Source organism: Falco cherrug, chromosome 15 (genome assembly GCF_023634085.1).
Source record: "Falco cherrug isolate bFalChe1 chromosome 15, bFalChe1.pri, whole genome shotgun sequence".
Classification (NCBI taxonomy): domain Eukaryota; kingdom Metazoa; phylum Chordata; class Aves; order Falconiformes; family Falconidae; genus Falco; species Falco cherrug.
The window spans coordinates 13,877,405-13,891,189 of NC_073711.1; the positions used below are offsets into that span (position 1 = coordinate 13,877,405).

The following is a 13,785-nucleotide window of genomic DNA, read 5'->3' on the forward strand; positions in this document are numbered from 1 at the left end:
CCACGAGCAGCTCTCTCCTGGGCTTCCCTGCAAGCCAGAAAGATGGCATCCTGGTGTGTGTGGATGAGCCTTGCTGAACACCTGCACCCTCCTGAGACCAGCATGGGTCACGTTTGTGATGCTGAGCAAAACTACTGTGGTAAAATCACCAGGGCAAATAGCATGAGGAGAGTTTTCCCACTTTAACAAGTGGGTCAGTGGGATTCAGTGAAGAACAAAGACTGAAGGAGTGGATGTTTGAGCCTGGTGATGAGCTGAGATGTGCCTGACATCCTGCTCAACCCAGGTGCTGCCTCCTATTTTGGATAAGACCCCTTTGCTTCTCTGAATTTGTTGTGTGGGGGTGCTGGACTGTGTTTCTTGCCCCATCTGCTTCAGGGCCATTGAAGATTAAGTTTTTGGATCTGCCTGTGCTCATTCTTGATAGATTCCTTCAGATCAGCTCTGTCTCCAGGGGACATGAAGTGTTGTGGGGGTTTTTTTTGGTTTTGTTTTTTTTGTTGTTGTTTGGTTGGTTTTGGGGTTTCGTGGGTTTTTTGGTCTTTTTAACTTAGATCTGATATTTCTGTTTGAAATAATCCCCTTCAGAATTAAAATGATATCTCATCATTTCTATATTACAATTTAAACCCACCATGATAGCTTAAATTTACATAAACCCAATATTTAAGCATTTAGACGAGAAAGCTACAATCCAGGAAATTCTCTGGATAAACACATGGAACTGCTTAATTGCAAACAGTTTTAGCTCAGAAAAGCAGCTGTCAACAATCCTTTCTTAGGCAAAGGTGTAGGTGAGGTGTGGTCTCTTCTAGCCCTTTGTATTGTGATCACCAACAACTGCCTCAAGTCACTAATTATGGAGATAATTTTCTTCATATGATGACTGATTTAAATGCAAGTCATGTTTGATGTTTTCTTTTGTAGCCAATGCACCTATTAAAATACTTTTTTCCCCTGTATTGTTAATTGAATTCCAGCTTTGAGGCAAAGGCAGTTTGACACAAATTGCAGGTAAAATTCATCATCTAATAAATAAGAAATGTAAAAATCAGGAGAAAGTACAGTTGCTAACCATGGTGTACTATTAATGTAAAAAAATTTGAAGTTACTGTAATGACACAACCAGTGCTAACTGTTACCAGGCAATCAGAGTCAGACTTTCTCTTTGGGAGAATTTAATAGATAACTGGGATTATACAACAGGGTTAACATCAGTTACTTAAATGAAAATGTTTTGGCTGCAGTCAGTGTCTCCTAGGTTGGACTCAGGTTTATATCATGCTTCTGCTTTGCGTAGTGTTCCTTCTAATGTTTTCTGCTTTTTAAATGCCCAAGTTGAGTTTAGCATGCATTGCTTTGGAGGTGGAGCAGGGAGCTGATGCTGCTCTCATCCTTCCTGACTCCAGAGCAGCATCTCCCCTTCACCCACCCTGGTTCATGGGCTGAGGCGCTGAGCTGCATATCTGGTCTAGGGGAAGGGAGAAAACAACCCTGGCAATGCACCAATGCAAATAGCTTTGTCACTAGTGGATTTTGTTCTGTCTTTTCAAGGGACAATGTTTTGCTCTGTTACAGAAAAAAAATCCAGACTAAAGCCACTTGGGCCACTTCTCTGTTGGCCACAGGGTACTTGTGCATCCAGGGCAGAAAGCAACTCCTGACCTGGTAAAATGTGGGCAGTCCAGCTGATCCTTACTGCTGAAGAAAGGATGTCTTCTGCTCTAAGGCATTGCAGGAAAGGAACGTTGTCTCCTGTTATTTAAGAAATCCATTCCCTTTCTTATGCAAAGCATATAGTAACAGTAGCAGAAAACATCATTAACCTTCCTTTCATTTGGGGAGGAACTGGTTGGTTGCACTGAAACTATTATGAGTGATATATTGGATAACAAACAGGATACTAATTGGAGATAATGTCAGAGAAGGGTCTGAGGGACAGAGCGAAAGGCGATGCTTGCGTCTGTCTCGTTCTCGGTGCAAAGGACTGCAGTAAAAAGGAAAATGACAGAGGGCAAAGCTGAAGCCATGTGTGGCTGTGAGGTTAACACATACCCTACCTTGGTGCCAGGGAACCTCCCACTTTGCACCCAGTTTAATTCCAGCCAGTGGCCAACTTTTGTGGGATGAAAAAAAAATTCGAGTGTCATGGAGAATGTTATTGCCTACTTTTTCTGACTGTGCAAAAATGTAATCATTCACTCTTTGCTCTTTTCTAAGTGTTCTATAAAATACATGTCTCCAAAATTGCCCATGCTGACTTTTTAATGAGGATACTGAGATGTGTTCATACCTTGGGACTTTGGATATCACCGGTTGAATAGCTATAACAGATTGAAGTTAGGTGGATGGCAGGTTGAAAACACTGTCTTGGTCTGTGCTAGTCTGAGTTGCTTACTGTCGCCCAGAGAAAATGCAGTTCTGTGTCGAAATTGTGCCCTTTGTCATCAAGAGATCAAAATGACAGTTAATCTTCTGCCGTTCTATGAATGTGTGTGTGGGAATTGCTCTGTTGTAGAGTGTTGAGTTGTTTTTGTGATGAGTTGTTTTTTTCTAGATCACCAAGTATGCTGTTGATTACGAATTAGAAGTTTTAAATCAGGCCTCCGGAGGGTACATGGCTATCTTCTTACACACCATGAAGCCCTTCAAAGGAAAACTGAAAGCCACTGTCTGTAAAATAATAATGTTCTTTCGCTTTAGTTAGTAACAGTCAGTATTACTGAAATTGGGTTTAAATATTCTTTCATTCTGGTTTTGGAGGTTTTATTTGCTGGTTCCCAGTTCAATCTGGTTTAAGCAGGTCTGGGGTAAGGGACAGGCATAACCTGTCCCCCGCCTCTGGCTGTCTCCCTCAAACCAATGTGCAGAGCCATGCAGAGAAAAAGTTGTCCAGTGCAGTGTCTATACTGTTGTCAAAATGCAACTGCAGTCTACACAGTCGTACTTTCAAAGATTAGAACAAATGGAAGAAATACTTTAATTGTTTGTGGACTAAGAGAGAAAAAGGCTGGCGGTTGAATCTGAGATTTATGACCTTTGCAGTTCATTCTTTTTCTACTTCTTTCCAAGACCTGTAACCACTGTTTTGTCCCCATTTCTGTCCAACAGTTAATTACATTAGTTCACTGACAAAGTATTAAACAACTCCAGTCTACTTTAATAGCTACTTTTCTAATTAAGTATCTGTAATGGTTTTGTTCTCAGTCCTGGACTTTAGGCATCTAATTTGTTGCTACCCAGTATCTTGCAACTTTTCTGTATTTTTTTTCCTACTCAGTCATGTTTGTGATGGGAGGCCTTTTCTGCGGCATTTGCAGTAGGGTCGGAAATGCCGAGTATAAGGCTCTTCCTTCCTGCGGTTCCTCGGCAGGCGTTTGCCATATCCCGCAACCCGCAGGAGCTGCCCAGGGTGCATTCAGCCTGATGGTGCCGTTCCGCAGGGTCGCCTGTCGCAGTGCGGACAGCTGCACGCCGGCTTCAGCACGTGTCTCCTCGGGCTGTTTCCCACACACAACCTGTAGCTTGCAGTGCTCTCCGGTGAAGCCCCATTCATTAACGGTGACGTTTCTGCCTCCTGCGTACACACGCATGTTGAGGACAATGCTCTGAAATGAGCATCCCTGGCATGGCTTCAATGTGCCAGCGACATGCTCCAAGGTGGACGGGCTACCCTTCAGTGGTCTTGGATTTACTTAGTACCAGGGGAGTCCATTCAGATATCGTACCCTCACTCAAGGAATAAATATTTGTCTTAAACAGGATTGTAGCTCACTTGTAAAAGCATAGTGTGAAGTCAGCAGAGGTGGCTTTTCTTCCTAAAGCCATATAAATAGATCTCTGCGAGGCTCCTTCGTCAGACCAAGAAGAAATCCAGTGGGCTCAAAGTCATAGGCTCAGGGTTCTGCCTGTGGAAGGAAGGTCTGGAGAAAGTAGGCTTAAAATAGAAATAAAAATGGAAAAAAATGGGTAAAACCCTGTTTTGTGTCTCAGTCACAGTAGTTCAAAACTGATTTAAGTTTTCATATTTTATTTTTTTTAGGGTTTTTTGGTTATTTAAAAGATGATTTTGACTAGTGTAGCAACTCAACTCCAGTGCTAAACTCAGTCAGCAGAACACTGAAAAATGTATTAATAATGATACAGAATCTTAAATGCCTAGACGTTATCCTGCTACTGCACTGGCTTTAAACATTTATACATTTCAGGGGAGCAGCAACTTAATTCTTAATTAAAATCACTAAGCAAATGCAGATTATATTTAATTTAAATATTTATAGAATTTGTTTAAGCTTTCAAAATAGATTAGACATCGAACAGTGAAACTGCTAACATCTGAATGGTAATTTTACTTCTGAGCCCAATTAAGAAACTAGTCAGGAATACACCTAATAAGTTGCTGTGTTTGAAGAAATATTTTATAATATTGTCTGTACAGAGGGTATTTAAAAATGAGTGCTGTCAAGTAAAAGGGACAGTTTAGAAAAAATTTGTTACTTCTGACAGTATTTTAAAATCTTGTATCTTCTCTTCACTCTCTGGGAGCTGCAGTTCTTCCCGTCATCCTGAACACAACTGCAAAAAACGTATAGTGAACCAAAGAGAGATTAAAACATACCAAGATGTCAATCCACTTGATTTTTATAATGCTGAAGCACGTGATTATCCCAGTTTTGATATCCATGAAGTTTTCAGGATTGGGTTTGAACCTTCTGGAAATCTGTTTGGCAACATCTGACATTTTTTCGGTGTGGCAACAAGTGCTCCTGAGGTTGAAAGGCTCCTTGTGCCTTTCATACAGAAGCTTCATCAGTAGCTCTTAACTTGCCTTACAGTCTTCCACTGGTTTTTACTCTGTGTTGTGAAGTCTGTAAGAGATGCAGGATCTTTGCCTTTCTGGTTCTCCTTTGTAATGCTACAAAATGTTACGTGAACTGTTTTAGATTGTATTTCCTGTCTTTGTACACTGCTGTTTAAGTTGGAATATAGCATGTGTTTAATTTTTTTCTTGGCCTCATTACATTTTATCCTTGCTTCACCACATCATCTGTCTTGTTAGTCCATAAATCTGATCTATTCCAATCAGTGGAAGTTCTGTTTCCCCTAGCTTTGTGTAACCAGCAAGGCTAGTGACTTTGAAAATTGCGTTCCTGAAAGGTCATTTTATAAAAGATGCGAGAGGAGGCATTGTGCAATGCTGATGTTGAAGGCTGGGGGCTTGTCACTAATATTAACCTCAAAGCAGCTGCTGCAGTCTGGTCTCTGTTCCTGGGCTGATCCTGGTAGCTATCGCATACCACAATGGTCACCAAGGTGGGTGCCTTTGACCTCAAACTAGTGGCGCAGCAAAGTCCTCACTGGGATTTGTGATCTGTATGCAGTATAAATTACGTTGTATTTGTAGGGTGGCCTGGTAAAAGAATTGCCAGTTCAGAGTCACTTTTGTTGGAAAAGGACTTTTTAAACACAGGTTTTGTGGTGCTTAGAAACAGGCAGTGATACAGAGCCAAGAACTTGCAATGGCTGTTCCACCACACCATCCTGTTATACGAGAACACACTGTGCAAGTCTCCTGTGCCTCATGACTGGCTTTCTCCTCTCTTCCAAAAGCACTGATGGGTTGGTACTCTGTATATTGACATGACAGTAGGTCTGTAGTTCAGCTGAGATCAGTTACATTCAATACCTTTCCTGTTTTCCAGGCTTATAGATGTCAGTTCTTCACTATGCTCTTCTTTCTGTGCCGATCCTGCTTTGGGGCAGGTTTGGTGGCACAGACACCAACCAACATGTATTTGCTAACGACCTTCTTTGTGCTGCTGCTGCTTCTCCTCCTCCTTCCCACTCATTTAGCACTTCTGCATTGTGTTAGATACCCACAGGAAACTCTTGGGCAGAGATTTCCATCTTGCTTGGATGCCTGTACAGCCTCGAGCAGAATGAGCCTCGGCTGGTGCTGTTTTGAAGCTGTAGGCTCTGTGTGAGTGTATAGGGTGCACTGTTGAATTCTGTTGTTTTCTGAGACTGTGCTGCAGTGAATGTTTTGAAGCAAGAGCTGTTTAGTTCCTCAAACTGTCATGCTCTTCCCTGGCCTGGGCTCCATGCTGGACTGTCTCCCCCTGCCAGCCATGCTGTCTTCCATGATACATGTAGTGGCTCATGTCTACAATTCATGCTTGCAATAGGAGACTATTCACTATCTTGGATAAATGAGTTTGAGATTCATGAATGAAAAGAACAGGATGAAAGCTAGATACTAGTATTTGTTTCTTTTGAATCCCTCCATCCTGTTTTTCATTTTTCTGATGTTTCAGATGGGTGTCTATTGATGCCATAGACATAACCAGGGAGAATAAGCAGAGATGAAAACGTGCCAAGTTTTGGTTGGATTACTGAAGGGCAGTTTCCAAAGCCGTGTGATACTACTGCAGCAAAATTCAACTCTGCTGATTCATAGGGGTTTTAATTAATGTATTTATTTAAAATTGTGAGGTCTAGTAGCCTTTTTTATGACCCTTCAAATTTGTTTCTGTTTGTGGGTGACTCAGATTACTTACTTTTCTAGCCCAGGGATGCTGCAACATCATGTGTCATGCTGTACTGGCTTTGATAGTCCACTGGTGACTGCAGAAGGCAGAAATTCTTCATGTCACACAGATATATGCCAGTATATTCCCTTCTGCTAATTTGTCAGATACGTTACTTTAATTACCAAAGTTAATGCTTAGGGGTCTGACTGCTGAAAAATTTTGGCTGGAGCTCATTTGTCATGTTTGCAGAGGAGCAATTTGAATGAGCATGAGCTTGCGTCAGTTAAACCTGGAGAAGAAATTCAGATGTAAACCAGACAATAGAGAAGTAAAGGTGAAGAGTGGTGTGAGCTCTTGCTGGCGCTTGTGTGACAAAAGCTGCTTGTATTTGAAGCTGTTAATTATAGGCAATTTTTGCTTGGTGTTGTGAGGTTTGAATTACCCAGAACTATGTTTGCTGATAAAATACTAAAATCAGAACAAATTCTGAGTAAGCCACAGCTGATCAAATCATCTGATTAATAGGATTTTATCTAATGGACTAAGTTAATGTTGATGTTTGAAATGTATTGCGTAGAAGCCACAGATAGATTTATATTTCAAGGATGAACACCGTTCTTCATTCTTCCCTCTCTTTCCCTCTCTCTCTTTCTCCCCAAAGGTCTCCCTGGTGTGTCTGAGTCTCCCTCCTGGTGAGCTGTTCAGCTCTGTGCCAGCCACAGGTGCAGAATGCTCTGAAAAGAGCCCACTGAAGGCATGCTGGTAAGATCCTGAGTCACAGATGGAGCAAACTTTTCCAGCTCGTCACCATACACCGGCCTCAGACCTTTGGAGCAACTACCAGAGGGGCTGAACTTTGCTGTCCCCCACTGTGCTACCTGGGACCTTTTCCATGTTAGCAAAGGTTGATGGAAACCTGCACCTAGGTGGTACTATGTGAGAGTGAGATACTATCCCTGCTTCGGTCCCTGCCAGCAGCACTGTGTCACCACGCACCAGATGTGCAGGCGGCTGCAAAGAGCTTTCCTCCCTGAGCACGGCTGCTCTCTGTCAAGAAAAAAGTAAGTGTTGATCAGTAAATGCTGGGCAAATGTATCACTGTATGTTCAGATAAAAAAAAAATGCTTGTCCTTGTGGGCAGGCAAGGCGGAGAGGGCATGCCAGAAGTCTGGCAGTGGCTGGGTTGGCTGGACTGGGAAAGTGTCAGTGCCGACCCACTGCCCTTACTTTGCCTGGCGAGGCAGCTCTCCCAGAAGAGGTGAGTTGTGGTGAAGCCAAGATTCGATTTAGGAAAGTTTACTTGGTTTAAAATGCTTTGTTAGCAAATACTGCCTCTGATTTCTTGTAACTTTTAACTAGCCCCAGTCCATCTCTGTATTTTAAATTGAAAGGTACTTTACCTAAAGTGTTTTCATCAGCCAAACCTCTGCTGGGTTCATACACAGAATTGCTTAGTGTTCATCTGTCTCATTTCTTTACTGTCGAAGGTGATTCTCAGGGGACTAAAGCTCTGAAACAAGCGGCTTCAGGCTATTCATCTGGAAAACAAACCACTTAGACCTTTTAAAGAAAATAATTTAGTAATCAGTGCAAGAGACCTGTGTCTAAGCCAACCCATTTGGAAAAATTGCCAGTGTAGTAATTACAAACGTTTTATCACAATAATACTGATGATGCCTTTCCATTATTGCCAGCATTTCTTCTTCCCTGTGACTACTGGACTGAGCTGGTTTTGCCTCCTCTTCCATGATTCTGCATTAGAAATGTGTTGTAATTTGAGATTGACAGTGCAGAGCTGGCCATTGAGCAGAGACATCTTTCTGAGTGTTTTCCTGCAGACCGATGTAACTATTGCTAAGTTAATAATAAAGCTAAAACCGTTGCACTGTGCTGCTGGCAGGGCAGCTAACGTTGCCTTCCCAGCTCTGTACAACCTCCCTGTGGAGCAGGGAAAGACCCAGCTCTCTGCTCTCTTGTACGAAGGGGCCACATAAGCGTGTGTTTGTCTGTACCCACTTGCCTGCCAGCCAGGTTGTGGGTGCCTCTGGGAACACACCAGTGCTGATGGGATGGCACTGGTCTCCTGCCCTGCCCTCCAGGTGTGTGGGTTCTAGGTAATCTCACCCAAACACAGAAGCTTCTCACTTTCATAAAATATCAGTGGATCAGTGTTTCTGTGCATTCTGCTAAATAGAGATGTATAGTGACTCTTAGAACTTTATCTAATCTCAAACTCCAGGCATTTACAGTTTTTCCTCATTCTGTTTGCAAGTGAGAAAATACTTATTTGTGTTTTTGAACACACATGGAACAGTGCAGTTCTGGACCTTCCAACCATCAGTGTCCCATGGTGCTGGGTATTGCACAAACCCAAACGATACTGCTTTCTGTTTTGAAAGGTTTACTACTGGCAAACGCAGAATTTGGGGTGAAATACTGCATGAAAGCAAAGTGGAAGGGTTAGGCTGGCTCATAGCTGCAATGTTAATCTCAAGGGTTTTCAGCTTTGCTTTTGTTTTGATGATCAGTTGTTTATAATATTTTGAAAGCCTAAGTATTAGGGTAAGGATTGAGCTCCTGTAGCTGTGCTGGTGAGATGCTCACTGCTATCCTGCAACAGTTACGTGTTGTTCAGGGCAAACTTCTGCTCTCCTGACTTGGTTGCTGAGGACTGCTGTGTGGGAAAAGAGACCGGCAGATCTTCCCTCAAAGCTGGGAGTAGGGGGACATGAACACTGGTTCCCTTGTTTTAAACTTGGGGACTCTCAAGGTACCACTTTTTCCTGTAGTTCACAGTGAGGCAGTCCAAGCCCAGCGCACATATCAGATCTAATGATTTGCCATCTTGTTTTCAAGTGGTAAAGGCTTCTGAGAATTTAAATTAAAAACATGGAAAAATATGATAAGGAGCAGAAGTGAAGTGCCTTGAGGAGCTGTGCTGTTGCTTGTAAGCACAGAAGCCTTTCTGGTGCCTTTCACAGGCTGGATTACATTGCTGGCAGGTATTTTTCAGCATTGTTTTTTGAGCAATATTAGTGAGGAGGAAGCAGAATGAAAATAATTTTAAATTGATGAGCCCTAAAGCTTAATCTAGAAGATTTTCACTAGCTTCATAAAAGCTCCTATAGACTTAATCTAAAAAATTATAGCAAAGATGGTTTATCTCCCTTTCATAGTCTTGTCTTTAAGCCTTTTGATTTTCAATGCACTACCCTTGTCCCTTAAAATCTAGAAAACTGTTTTGAAGTTTACAATCTACAAAACTGGTAGGTACCAATCTTAGGGGAAGTTTTGAGCAACGCTGTGACAGGTAGCAAGGAGACAAGAGGTCTGCACAGAAGGGCAGGACCCCAGGGGGGTCTCACTGGTGATGGGAGACTTGTGAAGCCTCAGACTGCAGCAGCACCTCCTCTGATGCAGGTTTTTTTTGATGGGATGTTTTTTGCCCCAGCTCTTTGCCTCGTTACTAGTTCTGTCAATGGGTCCTTGACTCTGTAGAGATTTGGGGAGCAGCAGTTCCAAGTGCCCAGAGTTTATTTTAAGAGAGACTTCTCAAGAACAGGTAGGACAAGAATCAGTGATGGGTGGGCTGGCATTGGCAGCAAAGGAAACCTGTGAGTGTTTCAAAAGGCAGACTCTTACCTTGTTGTTTGAGAAATTTCTAGTATTCGGACAAGTCTATCAAAGAACAAACTTTAAAAAGACGTTTATTCCAGAAATGGCATTAAAGAGGATGCAGAGGCTGTTCTGCAAGTTCTGCTCAAGGAAAACATTTTGTTTTCCTCTCCTGGCAGGGGTGGGATTATTTTGTTATAATTTGTCTAAAAATTAATGAGAAAATAACTTTCTAGTGGAGAAACAAAAAACAAACAAAAAAACCCTTAACAGCACCGACCCATTATTGCTTGTAGAATTTGATAGTGGAGATTTGTAATTTTGGAGAGGGTAACTATTTCCAGAACAAAATCCGTGGTTGCTGTCTAGCATTAAAACCACTGTGAAAGAACCACACAGGTTGTTTCTCGGGGAGCATTTCTCCCTGTGATGGCTGCAGTAGAATTGCTTTGTGCTTCTTTCAGGAGGGAAAAAGGCCCCCTAATATACTAGTGTGCTCCATGCGATCACCTGCAGGATTTACCAGCTGCCCTGCTGATAACCCAGGTTAGGATGTCCTGATGTCAGTGTTCAGAGACCCAGAGGAGGCAAAGCAACCTCCAGCTGGATTTTATACAGAGCTATTTGTCTCTGAAAGTGCCAGCAGATTTAAATTGCTGCGGTGGTTGTCAACAAGTTCCTCCTGCATGTTCTGTAATGATTAAGGTCCTTGGAGGTTTTGGATCGCTTATGTTTCTCAGTGTAGCTACAGATTGTGAACATAAGGGTTGCATCAAGTATATTAAATAATGAAAGGCAGAGGTTCCTTTCCTTCTGTGTACTTTGGGTAGAAAAATTCCTGCTGACTCCACGTTTCTTGCTACTGAAAAAGATAACTTGGTCAGGTAGCTAAATGTTAACTTGAAGCTTGCCAGCTTTTTCACTTGACGTACAATTGCTCTTAGAAACAGCTGCTGCCTTGCTGCTACCAGTGCCAGAGAGTGTTTTGTTTGATGACTTAATCAACATGTTATTCTATCAGGAACCATTTGTGGATTCAAATACAGATGTAGGGTGATGATTTGGGAAAAAAAAAAAAAAAAGTAGTTCATTTCCTTGATTTCAAAACATCCCTGTCATAAAATCACCCATGTCCTATTCGTGGTTTGCTCTGAAGCCAAGCCTAAGCAGGTTGTGCACCTAGTCTGAACTATGCAGGGCAGTGATTTTGCTCTAATTATTTGCAGCAAATTTTCCTCCTTAGTTCTATCCTACAAAAGAAATAATGAAATAATAAAAAAAAAAAATACAGTCTTGGACTTTTCTAAAGCAACTGCAGCTGAAGGAATATCTGTATGGAAATTGGTTGGGGAAACTCCTTGCAGCATCACAATTTTGGAAGTATATGGAGCAGGAACAAACACCTGTGAACAATGGGTCCAGTCTTTGTGCTTCAGTGAAGCGATGCTGCAGTTTTAGCTGGTATGTGAGTTGTTCATTAAACCCAAGGAGAAACAATGGACGTTTGGAGATTTCTTTTCCAGGCAACAATATGGATTAGTGCAAGGAAAAACTCAGGAAAACATAATATTTATTGCTGCTCTGTCTACACAACCCATTTCTGATGCTTGTGAGACTGATCTGAGGTTCTTTCTCTGTTCCCATCCTAATCTCAGGCTGCACATATCATTAACTCCTCATTAGTTGCTTCAGTTAATACGTTATTATTTTATATATTCATATATATACACATATAATATATAACATCTATAATTTATACACATAAAATTATACAATACACTTAATATTCTTGACCTTTAATTTTGGAAAGCATGTGGGTTAGATTACATGTTACATTTTCTTTTGACAGGCATTGCATTATATGAAGTTTCCTGTGTTGTGGCAATGGTGTAGGAAACTAGAGTTTCTAGGGAACTTTTCAGAGTTTATGGACTGCAGAATAGCTGTTGCTTGTCCACTGTGAAAGTGGATGAACTAAATATGTACCAGTGCTTTTTTTGGTACCAACAGTAGTGCCTGGAAGCGGGTTACTGAGTTTCAGGTTTGTTTTGCACCCTTCCTGTGTTCCAGCTCCTTACTGATAGAAACGCTAAGTCAGTCAGAGCATTGAGAGTGTTCAGATTACTAATGCACTCAGATGTACAGAGCATTACTTCTTTGAAAAGAGAGAAAAGGATGAGTCTTTCCCCTGCATTACAAAGACCATTGCTTTTTATGCTGAGCAGAGGTTTGCTTGTTTGGTTGGTTTTTTTCCCCTGGAAATACATTTTGATTGAAGGACTTTACTTTTGCGTTGAATTAAAAGCTGCCTCTAACTTATAGGTATTTTGATTTTATTTTATATTTTGATAATATTGCAAGATATGAGATATGATGACTTTCAGAAGAGACATTTTCATCCAAATTTGGCTTCTGCTGTTCTTGATTCTAGCTGGTATTAGACACTTCAATAGGTCCAACATATTAATTTTTGGGGAGCAATGTGGAAAGGTACAGTTAATATTCTTGACCTTTGATTTGGGAAAGCATGTGCTACGTTTTCTTTTGGCAGGCATTGCAAATTTTTCCTTTTGCAAAAATTCAGGTGCAACAAAGTGAAGATCAGCATTTGACATGACCTTTCATTTCCTGGATTTGTTTCTAATCTTGTTCTCTCAGGTTTTGTATTACTGGAATTCCATTGTCCTTTGTGGTACCAAACCCGGGGCTGTTGTGTTTATCTTGAAGACCTTGATAGCAAGCTTGCTTTGCATGTCTTAGAAGAGTTAACAGTTCTTTTTGGAATCCTGACCTGTATGTACAGTTTAAAGTACTAATTTAGCTGCTAGACTGCCCCAAAACTTCAGCATTAATTCAGGAGATAATAATCAGTAATCCTGGCTTTTGCAAACTTTCCTAAGTTTACAGAATTAGACAGTGTTCTCTTGCAAGAAAATGTCTTGATCTTATTAACAAGGAAAACAAGAAGCTTAAAGCTGGCACAAACTCAATTTGGTTTTTGTTTTAATTCCCAAGGTCTCATCATAGCCTGCTTCCTCAATTTGCAAGCAAGGACATGAAGTGCAACTCGTTCACAACAGCAGAAGATTTGCCCCAGCCTCTGCTGGGGAAACCAGTTGGCCTTAGATGGTTGTGTTTCTTCTCTTTCTTTCTCCCTAGTATCTTCCTGGCCAGGAGTACCCAATTACATCCTAAATGGCTTCTTTCTTTTTATTGACTAGCTGTTCTTCTGAACAAGGGTCAGTGCTGACCTGCTTTCTCTGCTGAATATGCTTGCATATTCTTATAGCTCTTTGAGACAAGCTATTACAAAAAAGAAAGAAAGAAATCCTAATTTATCCGGCTTGTGGATAAGCAGGATTTAAAATGCTTCAATTTGCTTCATAACTCCCTGTAAGGAGCAGGAGGGGGCACCTACCTATTTTCTTAAGCTTAGCAACTCTAATATATCCTACGTGAACAGGGATGTAAGTGTTGTTCCTAACATCTACTTTCCTCTGCTTGCTTTAACACTTCCTGGGGAGGTTAATCAGTAATTTTAACTGCAATGTGTGATTATCACCTGCAGTCATCTAGTAAGGATTGCATAAGGATGTGTTTTAAGCTAAAGCAAGGGTATGCACACTGTACCTTGAGAGAT

At 41.4% G+C, this 13,785-nt stretch overlaps 1 protein-coding gene across 1 annotated transcript in view; it reads left to right on the forward strand.

The window, feature by feature from the left end:
• The window catches only part of HTR2C (5-hydroxytryptamine receptor 2C), a 246,253-nt gene that overhangs the window by 143,214 nt on the left and 89,254 nt on the right, over window positions 1-13,785 (forward strand). The window contains exon 2 of the mRNA XM_055727470.1: window positions 7,192-7,591. The gene's annotated coding sequence lies outside the window, so the exon portion shown is untranslated. The remainder of the gene's footprint in view (window positions 1-7,191; window positions 7,592-13,785) is intronic.